Source organism: Hyla sarda, chromosome 1, assembly GCF_029499605.1.
Source record: "Hyla sarda isolate aHylSar1 chromosome 1, aHylSar1.hap1, whole genome shotgun sequence".
In the NCBI taxonomy this organism is placed as follows: domain Eukaryota; kingdom Metazoa; phylum Chordata; class Amphibia; order Anura; family Hylidae; genus Hyla; species Hyla sarda.
Window position 1 is genome coordinate 366,409,710 of NC_079189.1, and position 17,006 is coordinate 366,426,715.

Sequence of the window (17,006 nt, forward strand, 5' to 3'; positions counted from 1 at the left end):
CGCCGGGATCCGGGTCTTCAGGGACGAGGTAAGTACCGGGGCCGGTCCCCAGCACTCCCCCGTCCCCCGCCGCGTCCTCCGGTCTTCCTCCCGTCCTCTCCGGACTTCAAGGGGCCGGGCAGGACGGGAGGAAGTAACCGCCCCCCCCTCCTGCGATTGGTCGGTTAACTAACCGACAGATCGCAGGGGATCGGAGGAGGTGGCAGGTTTGCCACCTCGCTCCTAGTCTTCACCATGGTCCTGGCTGTCTGTGACAGCCGGGATCATGCGAAATTACCGGGTGGTCGGGTCCAAGAGACCCGATCAGCCCGGTATCGCCGCAGATCGCAAGGGCGATTTCCCTTGCGATTTGCGGCGATCGCCGACATGGGGGGCATACATGGCCCCCCTCGGCGTTTGCCCTGGATGCCTGCTGAAGGATTTCAGCAGGCATCCAGTCCCGATCTCTGCCCGGCGAGCGGCAGAGATCGGAAATACAACAGGACGTTCTCTAACGTCCTTGGGCATTAAAGCCCAGGTAGTGAGGACGTTAGAGAACGTCCTATGTCCTTAACAGGTTAAGTGATTATTTTGAGGTCCTATGTGTGTACTACTATGTGAAAGGTCAGTCTTGATACCTTAGGGGTAGATTTCCTTGAGTGGACCTTTGAGAAGGTGTTAGTGATGGGTGACAGAAATGCTACTCCCAGAGATGCTGAGAGGGTCACCTACTAGCAACTACTGTAACACCTATAATTGACATTTTTTATGTACACGTGTACAAGGCTATTTTTTCCGTGTACAATAACCATTTACATTTAGTTACCTTAGCATGAATATTTATTAAACACTCCAACAGAGTTCAGGTTCATTCACCTGATAAGTGCAATTTTAGCAAAGAATGTCACGTTACTATTGAGGTATATACATGTAAACATACGTGCAAGGATCAGCAGTCCACCTGCACTAAGAGTCCAGGTATCACGGTTAGCACAGTTTAGCCGGGCACACACTTACGAATCTCTGACCGCTAGGAGTCTCTTAGTCTAAAGAACAGGCACAAAAGCTTGACGATTACGGTTTCAACTTGAACAGTCTTAGCATAGTCCTGCTAGGCACACTTCTTAAACGTTGCAGAAAATCTGTGAAGACCAAAAAAAAAACTTTAAAACAAGATGAGTGTCACAGTTCAGACGAAACTCTTGCGATGACATCCTTCTCCACGCCTGGATCCTCTACCCCTCTCAGGATCGCGTGCAGGCAAAGAGTTAACGTGGCTCTCCCACACCACATTAGTAAGGGTAGAGAGTGACACTGTAGGGTTGAGAGTGACACTGTAGGGTTGAGACTGGTTGAGTCGGCCCCACCTCCATGTCGAGAGTGGGCCACAGCCCTTTCGTTGGTACCTGGTGGGCAGGCCAAACCTCTGCGTAGGGAGTAGGCCTAGGTACATTGGTTGGTACCTGCTGGGTAGTCCAAACCTCCTTAATAGGAGTAGGCCTGGGTACTTTGCTGTAAGTAGAAGGAATTGGCTGCTGCTGTAGTAATTTCTCCTTGGGTTTGTAGCTGGAGGTATCAGGTGCAGACCATTTCGGCCTCAGTTGGAAGGGGTCCGCCTCCCAATCAGTTGAAGGGAAGTACTTGAAAGGAAGCTGGGTTGGAGCTGCTGGTCTGGTGACTGCAGCAGCCCACTCTCCTCGCTGGCCTTGGATGGGGGTCTACTCCACTATATCACCCACCTCCAAGGAATGGAACTTTTTGTGAATATATGGCCTCTGTACAGCTCGCTGTTTTACAAGGATGGTATAGCCGCTGTGGCAATCAATAAGGGGACCATAACCTCTGACCTTATCGAACTTGGCCACTGTTGCTCTGCGACGTTCCAAAGGCTTCTCCCTTTCTCGGGGATGTTCCCACATGCATATGAAGAGTGCCTCCATTTCTTTGGTGTTCTCTTGGTAGCGGATCCTCTCCTCATGAGGCAGATGAACTTGCTTGGGGGCATAAAGTTCTCTGTGTCGGGCCTTTAACTTTGCCATCAAGTCGGCTATTTCGGCCTCCTGAAAGGGCCCTTTCTCTCTGTGCCTTAGGGACCGGTGGAAGGGAGTTCCATGGCAGGGGTTGGAGAACATCATGCATGTACTGAATAAATTCAGGCTCATCCCCAAAGATCCATTGTGGCAATTTTGGTGAGCGCGATCGTGCACTCTGCAAAGCGGACAGGGGTATTTCTGGCTCGGGGCTGGTGGAGGAGGAGAAGGCAGTTCTGAAGGTGTACTTACAGACAACTCCTCCGTCGGGATCTCGGCCCACGAACCCCATGCCCGATGGTGAGCGGACAGTCTCACCAGTGAAGGAGCTCCAGATTTCCCTGCGGTCTCCCCTGGAGGGGTATCCGGCCAGCCATCATCATCGTCGGGCAGTGGGGTAAGATTGCAGGCCCTCTCTTCATCCAGAGACAACAGCTGCAGCCGGTCGGCAAGGTCGTGGAACAGTTGAGCTGCGACTGCCGCAACTCTCCTTTGTTCCTGTGCCATCTTGGGGCGAACACCATGTGGAATGCTGCTCTCCGCCATGTCTGTACCTTCCGGCTCTCTCTGGTGCAGACTGAAGAGGTCGCTGTGCAGGGCTCCTTTTACATTGGGCTTCTCCAAAATGGCTGCTGGCCGGAAGGACGTCATCGGTGCAGCCCCGACTTCCGGTCCCACCGGAAACAACAACTGTGAATTTAAGATCCCTTTCGGCTGCAATACAATCACTTGACAGCCACGCCCAGGGGCGGGTCATGGCGCAGCGCGGGTTTTCTTTGCACGCTTTTCTGGCAGCAGGTTAACTCTTTCATTGCTGACCGGAACAGAGGATCGTAGCATACATTCACTTTACACATTTCTGCAGCAATAACATTTTCGCCTCCCCCTACTTTTCACGTGTGCTCTCTGCAAGTGGCACCATACACAAAATTCTGTATGCTTAGATGTTGCTCCGTAACACATTGGTACAGTCTTTAACATAGGGGTAGTACACTTTACTTGGTGGCAACGGCTGTAGGCACACACCCGTATCCTGTTCGTAGGACGCCAAATAGCTATGTGATAGCCTGGGGGAGTAGGGTATATGGAGGTGTAGCTGTGTGGTGACTTAAGGGTGCTTGTTAATCCTTGCTATTCATGACGCCAGGGTGAGGGCTCCTCACTAATGCTTGTCCTACCTCCACCCTTCCCAAGAGCGATAGGGAGGTAGATAATAATGGAATGTCCACAAGCGGAGAGTTTTCTGAAACAGGTGTAACTTTTACTGAAGATTTTATGCAAGCTTCATAACCGGAACAGTCTCTTTACATACAACTTCTTTCTTGGAGATTGACAAAGGTTGGGACTTTAGCAATTGAGAGTCTTTAAGGTAATATGCGCTGTTCCACTGGATTTAGGGGATTTCATTGCGGTCCAGTAGTCACGCTAGCTTTAGCGCGGGTAGTTTAGATTTCATGGTTTTGTTCAGCTGAGGCCGGTAGGTTTTCAGGCCAAGGGTGTCTTTGCAAGTTGTGCAGATCCATCCTGCTAGTCCGGCATCCACGAGAGCAGAAACCCAAGAGAGTGATAATTGGCTACAGCTCCCTTATATGGGCAGAGGCTGGACTAGTGCTAATTGGTTCAATACTTGTGTCATTCACCATAACAAAAGATTATGGGCAAAATGTGACCCAAGAACCTCCAAAGGTCCTCCAACATACCATAGAGAATATTTACATGATCACATGACCGAAGGTCCTACAACGCTAAACAAGGTAAGTACTCTATACACTATGTTAAATATATACTTTTACTAAATATATACACTATAGAATTAGAGTAGAATAGAGGCGACTAGGGGCTGTCGCACCTGGGGGACCCTACCTGAGCGTAGGTACGGTATGCAATCCTGTACCGGGACACCACATTTAGGGGCTTCCGTTTCTACGTAGTACATTTTTCGGTAAAAATGACACCTTATCTTTATTCTGTAGGTCCATACGATTAAAATGATACCATACTTATATAGGTTTGATTTTGTCGTACTTCTGGAAAAAATCATAACTACATGCAGGAAAATTAATACGTTTAAAATTGTCATCTTCTGATCCCTATAACTTTTTAAATTCTCTGCGTATGGGGCGGTATAAGGGCTCATTTTTTGCGCCGTGATCTGAAGTTTTTAACGGTACCATTTTTGCATTGATAGGACTTATTGATCACTTTTTATTCATTTTTAAATGATATAAAAAGTGACCAAAAATGCACTATTTTGGACTTTGGAATTTTTTTGCACGCACGCCATTGACCGAGAGGCTTAATTAATGATATATTTTTATAATTCGGACATTTCCACACGCGGTGATACCATATATGTTTATTTTTATTTACACTGTGGTTTTTTTTATGCGAAAAGGGGGGTGCTTCAAACTTTTAATAGGGGAGGGGTTAAATGATATTCATTCACTTTTTTTTTCACTTTTTTTTTGCAGTGTTATAGCTCCCATATAGACCTATAACACTGCACACACTGATCTTTTACATTCATCACTAGTTTCTCATAGGAAACCAGTGATCGATGATTCTGCCGCATGACTGCTCATGCCTGGATCTCAGGCACTGAGCAGTCATTCGGCGATCGGACAGCGAGGAGGCAGGTAGGGGCCGTCCCGCTGTCCTGTAAGCTGTTCGGGATGCCGCGCTTTCACCACGGCTATCCCGAACAGCCCACTGAGTTAACTTTCGCTTTTAGCCGCGTGGCTCAGCTCGGTTAGCGGCGCTGCTCGCTATTAGCGGCGGTTCCCGGCTTCACTATGACGCCGGGCCCGCCGTGATATCATGCGGGATTACCGGTCCGTCCTTGGTCCTTAAGGGGTTAAAGCAGGGTTTTTTTTTTCTTGCTCCAAGCCTGAGCTACAGGCTTGAACAATCAACTCCCTATTACCCTGATCCATGCAAAGCTATGGCTTTGCAGGGATCAGGGGAAAATATCAGTGTGTGCAATGTTATAGCTCCCTATGGGAGCTATAACACTGCAAAAAAAAAGTGAAAAAAATTGTTAATAAAAGTCATTTAACCCCTTCCCTAATAAAAGTTTGAATCACTCCCCTTTCTCCCCCCAAAAAAACACTGTGTAAATAAAAATAAACATATGTGGTATCGCCGCCTGCGTAAACGTCCGAACTATAAAAACATATCGTTAATTACCCCCGTAGTAAGGAGCTTGCATGAGGAGGAGGTCTGTTACAGTGTCACCCCAGTTGTAAGGTGATTACATGAGGAGGAGGTTTGTTACAGTGTGTCACCCCAGTAGTAAGGTGATTACATGAGGAGGGGGTTTGTTACAGCGTGTCAACCCAGTAGTAAGGAGATTACATGAGGAGGAGGATTGTTACAGTGTGTCAACCCAGTAGTAAGGAGATTACATGAGGAGGAGGTCTGTTACAGTGAGTCACCCCAGTAGTAAGGAGATTACATGAGGAAGAGATTTGTTACTGTGTGTCACCCCAGTAGTAAGGAGATAACATGAGGAAGAGGTTTGTTACAGTGTGTCATCCCAGTAGTAAGGAGATTACATGAGGAGGGGATTTGTTACAGCGTGTCACCCCAGTAGTAAGGAGATTAAATGAAGAGGAGGTTTGTTACAGTGTGTCAGCCCAGAAGTAAGGAGATTACATGAGTAGGTTTGTTACGGTGTGTCACCCCAGTAGTAAGGAGCTTACATGAGGAGGAGGTCTGTTACAGTGTCACCCCAGTTGTAAGGTGATTACATGAGGAGGAGGTTTGTTACAGTGTGTCACCCCAGTAGTAAGGTGATTACATGAGGAGGGGGTTTGTTACAGCGTGTCAACCCAGTAGTAAGGAGATTACATGAGGAGGAGGATTGTTACAGTGTGTCAACCCAGTAGTAAGGAGATTACATGAGGAGGGGGTTTGTTACAGTGTGTCACCCCAGTGGTAAGGAGATTACATGAGGAGGAGGTCTGTTACAGTGAGTCACCCCAGTAGTAAGGAGATTAAATGAAGAGGAGGTTTGTTACAGTGTGTCAGCCCAGAAGTAAGGAGATTACATGAGTAGGTTTGTTACGGTGTGTCACCCCAGTAGTAAGGAGATTACAAGAGTAGTGTTGCTCGCGAATATTCGCAATGCGAATTTTATTCGCGAATATCGCATATTCGCGAATATTCGCAAATATAGCACTATATATTCGTAATTACGAATATTCGTTTTTTTTTCCATCACAGTACACATAACAGTGATCATCCCTCTCTGCTTCCAGCTTGTGTGGTGTAAAGAAGGCTCTAATACTACTGTTTGAGACTGGCGTGCGAATTTTCGCACATGCGAACATTTGCATATGCAGATTTTCGCATATGCGAATTTTCGCATGTGCTAATTTTTGTATATGCTACTTTTCGCATATGCGCGATTTTCCGCATATGCGAAAATAAAACACGAATATTACGAATATGCAAATTTTGCAAATATATGATGAATATTCGTCCATATATGGCCTATGCCGCTCAACACTATACAAGAGGAGGGGGTTTGTTACAGTGTGTCACCCCCAGTAGTAAGGAGATTACATGATGAGGAGGTCTGTTACAGTTTGTCAACCCTGTAGTAAGGAGTAGTGTTGCTCGCGAATATTCGCAATGCAAATTTTATTCGCGAATATTCGCAAATATAGCACTATATATTCGTAATTACGAATATTCGTTTTATTTTTTTTTTTTATTTATTTTTTTTTTTCACAGTACACATCACAGTGATCATCTCTTTCTGCTTCCAGCTTGTGTGGTGTAAAGAAGACTCTAATACTACTGTGTGAGACCGGCGCAGTATATTTGTCTATGCTAATTTTCGCATATCCGAATTTCGCTTATGTTAATTTATGTATATGCTAATTTTCGCATATGTTAATTTTCGCATACGTGAATTTACGCATATGCGAAAATAAATCAAGAATGTTACGAAAATGCCAATATTTGCGAATATATGACGAATATTCGTCCATATATTCGCGAATATTCGCGAATTCCAATATGGCCTATGCCACTCAACACTAGTAAGGAGATTATATGAGGAGGAGGTTTGTTACAATGTGTCATCCCAGTAGTAAAAAGATTACATGAGGAGGGGGTTTGTTACAGCGTGTCACCCCAGTAGTAAGGACATTACATGAGGAGGAGGTTTGTTACAGTCTGTCACCCCGGTAGTAAGGAGATTACATGAGGAGGGGGTTTGTTACAGTGTGTCACCCCGGTATTAAGGAGATTACATGAGGAGAGGTTTGTTACAGTGTGTCACCTCAGTAGTAAGGAGATTACATGAGAATGTGGTTTGTTACAGTGTGTCACCCCAGTAGTAAGGAGATTACATGAGGAGGGGGGTTTGTTACAATGTATCACCCCAGTAGTAAGGAGATTACATGAGGAGGGGGGTTTGTTACAGTGTGTCACCCAAGTAGTAAGGAGATTACATGAGGAGGAGGTTTGTTACAGTGTGTCACCAGTAGCAAGGAGATTACATGAGGAGGGGGGTTTGTTACAGTGTGTCACCCAAGTAGTAAGGAGATTACATGAGGAGGAGGTTTGTTACAGCGTGTCATCCCAGTCGTAAGAACATTACATAAGGAGGAGGTTTGTTACAGTGTGTCACCCCAGTAGTAAGGTGATTACATGAGGAGGAGGTTTGTTACAGTGTGGCACCCCAGTAGTAAGGAGATTACATGAGAAGGTGGTTTGTTACAGTGTGTCACCCCAGTAGTAAGGTGATTACAAAAGGAGGGGGTTTGTTACAGTGTGTCACCCCAGTATTAAGGAGATTACATGAGGAGGAGGTTTGTTACAGTGTGTCACCCCAGTAGTAAGGAGATTACATGAGGAGGAGGTTTGTTACAGTGTCACCCCAGTAGTAAGGAGATTACATGAGGAGGAGGTTTGTTACAGTGTGTCACCCCAGTAGTAAGGAGATTACATGAGAAGGTGGTTTGTTACAGTGTGTCACCCCAGTAGTAAGGAGATTACATGAGGAGGGGGTTTTGTTACAATGTATCACCCCAGTAGTAAGGAGATTACATGAGGAGGAGGTCTGTTACAGCGTGTCACCAGTAGTAAGGAGATTACATGAGGAGGGGTGTTTGTTACAGTGTGTCACCCAAGTAATAAGGAGATGATAAGAGGAGGATGTTTGTAACAGTGTGTCACCCCAGTAGTAAGGAGATTACATGAGGGGGGGTGTACAATGTGTCACTCCAGTAGTAAGGAGATTACATGAGGAGGGGGGTTTGTTACAATGTGTCACCCCAGTAGTAATGTGATTACATGAGGAGGAAGTTTGTTACAGTGTGTCACCTCAGTAGAAAGCAGATTACAAGAGGAGGATGTTTGTTACAATGTGTCACCCCAGTAGTAAGGAGATTACATGAGGAGGAGGTTTGTTACAGTGTGTCACCACAGTAGTACGGAGATTATATGAGGAGAGGGTTTGTTACAGCGTGTCACCCCAGTAGTAAGGTGATTACATGAGGAGGAGGTTTGTTACAGTGTGTCACCCCAGTAGTAAGGAGATTACATGAGGAGGAGGTTTGCTATAGTGTGTCACCCCAGAAGTAAGGAAATTACATGAGGAGGTGTTTGTTACATTGTGTCACCCCAGTAGTTAGGAGATTACATGAGGAGGGGGGTTTGTTAAAATGTGTCACCCCAGTAGTAAGAAGATTACATGAGGAGGGGGTTTGTTACAATGTGTCACCCCCGTAATAAGGAGATTACATTAGTAGGAGGTCTTTTATAGTGTGTCACCCCAGTAGTAAGGTGATTACATGAGGAGGGGGGTTTGTTACAGTGTATCATTCAAGTAGTAAGGAGATGATAAGAGGATGATGTTTGTTACAGTGTGTCACCCCAGTAGTAAGGATATTACATGAGGAGGGGGGTTTGTTACAGTGTGTCACCCCAGTAGTAAGGAGATTACATGAGAAGGTGGTTTGTTACAGTGTGTCACCCCAGTAGTAAGGAGATTACATGAGGAGGGGGGGGTTGTTACAATATGTCACCCCAGTAGTAAGTAGATTACATGAGGAGGAGGTTTGTTACAGTGTGTCACCCCAGTAGTAAGGAGATTACATGAGGAAGGGGGGTTGTTACAATGTGTCACCCCAGTAGTAAGGAGATTACATGAGGAGGAGGTTTGTTACAGTGTGTCACCCCAGTAGTAATGAGATTACACGAGGAGGAGGTTTGTTACAGTGTGTCACCCCAGTAGTTAGGAAATTACATGAGGAAGGGGAGTTGTTACAATGTGTCACCCCAGTAGTAAGGAGATTACATGAGGAGGAGGTTTGTTACAGTGTTTCACCCCAGTAGTAATGAGATTACACGAGGAGGAGGTTTGTAACAGTGTGTCACCCCAGTAGTAAGGAGATTACATGAGGGGGGGGGGGTTTACAATGTGTCACTCCAGTAGTAAGGAGATTACATGAGGAGGGGGGTTCGTTACAATGTGTCACCCCAGTAGTAATGTGATTACATGAGGAGGAAGTTTGTTACAGTGTGTCACCTCAGTAGTAAGGAGATTACAAGAGGAGGATGTTTGTTACAATGTGTCACCCCAGTAGTAAGGAGATTACATGAGGAGGAGGTTTGCTATAGTGTGTCACCCCAGAAGTAAGGAAATTACATGAGGAGGTGTTTGTTACAGTGTGTCACCCCAGTAGTTAGGAGATTACATGAAGAGAGGGGTTTGTTACAATGTGTTACCCCAGTAGTAAGGAGATTACACGAGGAGGGGGGTTTGTTACAATGTGTCACCCCAGTAGTAAGGAGATTACATGAGGAGGGGGGTTTGTTGCAATGTGTCACCCCAGTAGTAAGGAGATTACATTAGTAGGAGGTCTTTTATAGTGTGTCACCCCAGTAGTAAGGGGATTACATGAGGAGGGGGTTTGTTACAGTGTATCATTCAAGTAGTAAGGAGATGATAAGAGGATGATGTTTGTTACAGTGTGTCACCCCAGTAGTAAGGATATTACATGAGGAGGGGGGTTTGTTACAGTGTGTCACCCCAGTAGTAAGGAGATTACATGAGGAGGTTTGTTAAAGTGGTGCTGTTGACCATAACAACCAATCAGATTGCTTCTTTCTTTTTTCAAAGGCCTTTTTTTCTTTGGGTAACTGCTCCACTCCACCTTTTGCTATGGGTAACTGCTCCACTCCTCCTCTACACAGGTTTTGATAAATCTCCGGTCTTTTTATCATGAAATCTTGGTGTTTTTTCTTCCCAATGTTTCACTAAAAAATCCTTGAGTCACATGATAAAAGGATCACATGACTTGTAATGAGAAAAACACAGGGAAAAAAAAAACACCAAAGAAACAAAACACCTCTAAAACGCCTGTGTCTCTAAAGGGTTTATATCTTCTGATTACATGGACAGGGCCGCCATCAGGGGCGTACAACCCATACACCTGTATGGGGCCCGGACGTCCCTGGACCTTTTTTTTTTTTTCAATGGCCTGTCAGTGAGTCACTGTGACTGTCACTCACTGACCGCTGGGTGCCCCCAGGACTATGACCGGGCCTTATAGTGCGGGGGACCTGCACATTTCAATGAAATTACCCTTTTGTAGGGCGCCCCTTAAGAAACAAAGCAGGGCAGGACAGGTCAGGGGCTGATGGGAGTACAGACGTCACGTGCCCCGCGCAGGCACACACGTCTACTCCAATCATCTGACCTGTCTGTGCTTACGTCCCCACGCGAACATCCAGCATCCTCCCCGTGCAGTGACAGGACTAGGAGCAGTAGCCTAACACCGATGCATCGATCCCCGGCTGGGTAAGTAAACTGGCCCGGGAGGGGCCCGGGGTGGGGGGGGGGGTTAGGGGACTACAATGGTGATGAGAGGTGCAGGGGGGTTATAGGGGTGATGAGCGGTGCAGGGGGGTGTTATGGGGGTGATAAGAGGTGCAGGGGGGTTATGGGGGTGATAAGAGGTGCAGGGGGTGTTATGGGGGGTGATAAGAGGTGCAGGGGGGTTATGGGGGTGATGAGAGGTGTACAGTGTGGGGGCAGTATTATATTCAGGGTACATTGTGGGGCAGGATTATATTCAGGGTACAGTGTTTGGTAGTATTATATTCAGGGTACAGTGTGTGGTAGTATTATATTCAGGGTACAGTGTGTAGCAATATTATATTCAGGGTACAGTGTATAGCAGTATTATATTTAGGGTGCAGTGTGGGGCAGTATTATATTCAGGGTACAGTGTATAGCAGTATTATATTTCGGGTACAGTGTGGGGCAGTATTATATTCAGGGTACAGTGTGGGGCAGGATTATATTCAGGGTACAGGGTGTGGTAGTATTATATTCAGGGTACAGTGTGTGGTAGTATTATATTCAGGGTACAGTGTGGGGCAGTATTATATTCAGGGTACAGTGTGGGGCAGTATTATATTTAGTGGGTACAGTGTATAGCAGTATTATATTCAGGGTACAGTGTGTGGCAGGATTATATTTAGTGGATACAGTGTATAGCAGTATTCTATTCATGGTACAATGTGTTGCAGGATTATATTTAGTGGGTACAGTGTATAGCAGTAATATATTCAGTGGATACAGTGTGTGGCAGTATTATATTTAGTGGGTACAGTGTATAGCAGTAATATATTCAGTGGATACAGTGTGTGGCAGGATTATATTCAGTGGATACAGTGTGGGGAAGCATTATATTCAGGATACAGTGTGTGTCAGTATTATATTCAGGGTACAGTGTGTGGCAGTATTATATTCAGGGGTACAGCGTATAGCAGTATTATATTTAGGGTACAGTGTGTGTCAGTATTATATTCAGGGTACAGTGTATAGCAATATTATATTCAGGGTACAGTGTGGGGCAGTATTATATTCAGGTTACAGTGTGGGGCAGGATTATATTCAGGGTACAGTGTGTGGTAGTATTATATTCAGGGTAGAGTGTGGGGCAGTATTATATTCAGGGTACAGTGTATAGCAGTATTATATTTAGTGGGTATAGTGTATAGGAGTATTATATTCAGGGTACAGTGTGTGGCATTATTATATTCAGGGTACAGTGCGGGGCAGGATTTTATTTAGGGCACAGTGTGGGCAGGATTATATTTAGTGGGTACAGTGTATGGAAGTATTTTATTTAGGGTACAGTGTGGGGCAGGATTTTATTTAGGGAACACTTTCTGGCAAGGTTACATAGTTACATAGTTACATAGTCAGTACGGTTGAAAAAAGATATATGTCCATCAAGTTCAACCAGGGAATTGAAGGGTGGGGTGTGGCGCGATATTGGGGAAGGGATGGGATTTTATATTTCTTCATAAGCTTTAATGTTATTTTGTTCCAGGAATGTATCTAATCCTGTTTTAAAGCTGTTATTTTTTCCTGCTGGGACCAGTTCCTGAGGTAGACTGTTCCATAAGTTCACAGTTCTCATGGTAAAGAAGGCGTGTCGCCCCTTCAGACTAAACCTTTTCTTCTCCAGACGGAGGGAGTGCCCCCTCGTCCTTTGGGGGGGTTTAACCTGGAACAGTTTTTCTCCATATTTTTTGTATGGGCCATTTATATACTTATATACGTTTATCATATCCCCCCTTAAACGTCTCTTCTCAAGACTAAACAATTGTAACTCCTTTAATCGCTCCTCATAGCTAAGATGTTCCATGCCCCATATTAGTTTAGTCGCGCGTCTCTGCACCCTCTCCAGCTCCACTGTGTCCCTTTTATGGACTGGTGCCCAAAACTGAACAGCATATTCCAGGTGAGGCCGTACCAATGCTTTATAAAGGGGGAGTATTATGTCCCTGTCCCTTGAGTCCATGCCTCTTTTTATACATGACAATATCCTGCCGGCCTTGGAAGCAGCAGCCTGACATTGCATGCTATTCTGTAGTCTGTGATCTACAAGTACACCCAGATCCTTCTCTACCAGTGACTCTGCCAGTTTAATCCCCCCTAAGACATACGACGCATGCAGGTTATTAGTACCCAGATGCATAACTTTACATTTATCCACATTGAACCTCATTTGCCAAGTGGATGCCCAGACACTTAGTCTATCCAAGTCATCTTGTAACCTATACACATCCTCTATTGACTGTACTGTGCTATAAAGCTTGGTGTCATCTGCAAAGATAGAAACAGAGCTGTTAATACGATCCTCTATATCATTGATAAATAAATTAAACAACAGCGGGCCCAGTACAGAACCTTGGGGTACACCACTAATTACCGGGGACCAATCAGAGTACGAATCATTGACCACCACTCTCTGGGTACGATCCATGAGCCAGTGTTCAATCCAGTTACAAACTAAAATTTCCAAACCCAAAGACCTTAACTGACCTGTTAGACGTCTATGAGGGACAGTATCAAACGCTTTAGCAAAATCCAGAAACACTATATCCACAGCCATTCCTCTGTCAAGGCTTCTACTCACCTCTTCATAAAAGCAAATTAGATTGGTTTGGCAACTTCTATTCTTAGTAAACCCATGCTGGCTATCACTTATAATACTATTATCCCCTATGTATTCCTGTATGTAATCCCGTATAAGTCCTTCAAACAATTTACCCACAATGCACGTTAAACTTACCGGTCTATAGTTTCCTGGAGAAGACCTAGAGCCCTTTTTGAAGATTGGCACCACATTTGCCTTGCGCCAGTCCCTTGGCACAATACCAGACACCAGTGAATCTCTAAATCTCTAAATATCATGAACAGGGGTACAGATATTACTGAACTTGCCTCTCTAAGAACTCTTGGGTGTAGTCCATCCGGCCCTGGGGATTTGCTTACATTTATATCACTTAACTTACCTTGTACCATCTCTACATTAAGCCAGTTCAGTACATTACATGATGTGTTACCAGCACTAACCTGGCCAATGTCAGCTCCTTCTTCCATAGTATATACAGAACTAAAGAACCCATTCAGTAGCTCTGCCTTCTCTTGATCGCCTGTGACAACCTCCCCATTATCATTATTAAGGGGTCCTACATGCTCTGTCCTTGTTTTTTTTATATCTAAAAAAATATTTAGGATTAGTTTTGCTTTCTTTGGCCACCTGTCTCTCATTTAGAATTTTTGCTGTTTTTATTACATTTTTACAGATTTTCTTAAGCTCTTTGTACTGTTTAAATGTTATAGCTGACCCATCAAATTTGTATTTTTTGAAGGCTATTTTTTTTGTTGTTTATTGCGCTTTTAACATCATTTGTCAGCCATGTAGGATTTAGTTTTAATCGTTTATATTTGTTCCCCTTTGGTATATATTTAGCTGTATAGTTATTTAGAGTTGATTTAAAGATGTCCCATTTACCTTCTGTATCAGTTATGATTACTGTCTCCATGCAGAGGATGAGGATCTGCTGACAGTGAGGAGCCAATGATGTCTGGATCTCAGACTCTGCAGAGAAGATGGAGCTGGTAGAAGACCTGGTCTCTGGACCAGGTGAAGAAGAAAAGATAACAGAGAAGATATCACAAGTCAGAAGATGTCACTCAGGTCTCTGACATCATTGTGTATTCTCCTCACTGTCCCATCAGAGCTGTAGTCACTTGTAAGTTCTGCAGTGATGATGGGTAAAACTGTGTCCAATCTGTGTCTCTCCAGCTGTTACAAAACTACAACTCCCATTGCCAGAGGCTCTCCAGACATGATGGGAGTTTTAGCTTTCCAACAGCTGGAGAACCACTTCAACCGAGGTGATCGGTGGAGGTCTCAGCAGTCAGACCCCCACGAAAAAAATGGCCCTGGGGGGGTCTGGATAGGGGATATGGGTAGGGAGCCCCGAGGTAATTTTATGCATCGGGCCCTGTGGTTTCTAGCTACACCTATGGGGGCAACTATTAACAGAGGGGCCTACCACAACTATGGGGGCAACTATTAACAGAGGGGCCTACCACAACTATGGGGGCAACAATTAACAGAGGGGCCTACTACAACTATGTGAACAACTATTAACAGAGGGGCCTACCACAACTATGGGGGCAACTATTAACAGAGGGGCCTACCACAACTATGGGGCAACTATTAACAGAGGGGCCTACCACAACTATGGGGGGCAACTATTAACAGAGGGGCCTACCACAACTATGGGGGCAACTATTAAAAGAGGGGCCTACTACAACTATGGGGACAACTATTAACAGAGGGGCCTACCACAACTATCGGGGCAACTATTAACAGAGGGGCCTACCACAACTATGGAAGCAACTATTAACAGAGGGGCCTAACCAAACTATATGGAGCCCCCTATATAGTTTGGGTAAGCCCCTCTGTTAATAGTTGCTTCCATATAGTTTGGGTAGGCCCCTCTGTTAAAGGAGTAGTCTGGTGAAAAATAACTTATCCCTTATCCAAGGATATGGGATAAGTTATCGATCGCAGGGGGGTGCAAGTGCTGGGCCCCCCCTTGTGGGCCCTGGCAGTTTGCTGGAAGCTGACATCTGTACCATGCAGGAAGCCGCGGCCGGCACACCCCCTCCATGTATCTCTATTGGGTACATGGAGGGGCGTGTCGGCCGGCGCTCCGTGCGGGGTACAGCATGCGCCCCTTCCAGCCATGCAGGAGATAGCGGGGGGCCCAATGCTCGGACCACCTGCTATCTATAACTTATCCCCTGCTCTAATCTAATTAGAAATATATAATTAGAAAATAAAATAATATTGGGGGCAGGCATTGAGCTGTGTGAGGGGCCCCAAAAATTTCTGATGGCAGCCCTGTACATGGAGAACACTATAATTACATCCTAATATAGACGCTCGGGGCAGACAATGAGGCTCTTTTAGTTCTAAGAAAACCTTCCGTTCCCTGCTGGTGACCACGGAGGCTTAAAAGCCATTATAGAACACGTCAGTCCGCCATGGAATTTACCAAAACTCAATTAAAATCTTTGGTAAAAAATTTTAGGGGGTCATTTATGAACACATGCGACTTTGTTTTTTTTTTCCGGCTGTGTGGCGCACTAGTGTATGCCAGGCGCGGCTGATCCTCCTTTATCAGGGGGTCTGAGCTTTTTAATAAACATAGGGGAAAAAGAAAATGCCAAAGAAGCAAAAGGCCTATAAAAGTACACAATGGGGAGATTTATGAAAACCTGCGCTGAAGAAAAGTTGGCCAGTTGCCCATAGCAACCAATCAGATCGCTTCTTTCAGTTTTCAGAGGCCTTGTTAAGAGTGAAAGAAGCGATTTGATTGGTTGCTATGGGCGACTGCTACACTTTTCCTCTTCACAGGTTTTGATAAATCTCCCCAATTGTTGGAAAAAAAAATGACACAAAGACAGAATCTTAAGAGTAAAAAACGGAGGGGGCAGTTTTTTGTGTTTTATTTTTTTTTAGCGGGGGGGGGGGACTTGGGGGCAAATAAAGCTCTAAACAAAAATTGCATCTGTTCCTAGGCTTAGGTTAGGATTCAACACAAGTTATGTGTGGCATTTTTCAAAATCCACATTGCTTTATTTTTGGCTTTATTTCTGTCCAGCAAAGCTACAACTGTCCAGCAAAAACAACCATGCACAATATGTTAATAAGCTTTCTGGATTTCAGCCAATCAGAGAGCAGCACTGCTCAAATAGAACTCCCAGGAGGAGCAGCGTGTCACACATGTGATGTCATAACCACTGTCCACCAGAGAGCAGCACTGAGCAGATATAACACGGCTCCTTCTCATTCTCCATCAGTGAGGGGCCGATGCTGGACACTGTAGGAACCCTGGAATGCAGATTCATACACAGGATTGGTTAGTATCGTTCCATGTACATTTCTATAACAAACATGTAAATATTCTTTCTTTTCTTTTGTTTTTCTATCTTAGATGCAATATTTCCAGGATGTGGAGTCGCATTTCCAGACCTACAGCAAGAAGTTGGATGAAGACATAACCCTGGAATCACGCACATACACAGACACTTTGCCCAAATTCTAGAGGTAACCTCCTTTAGTATGCCCAGAGGAAGGGCAATACAGTAGCCATGGA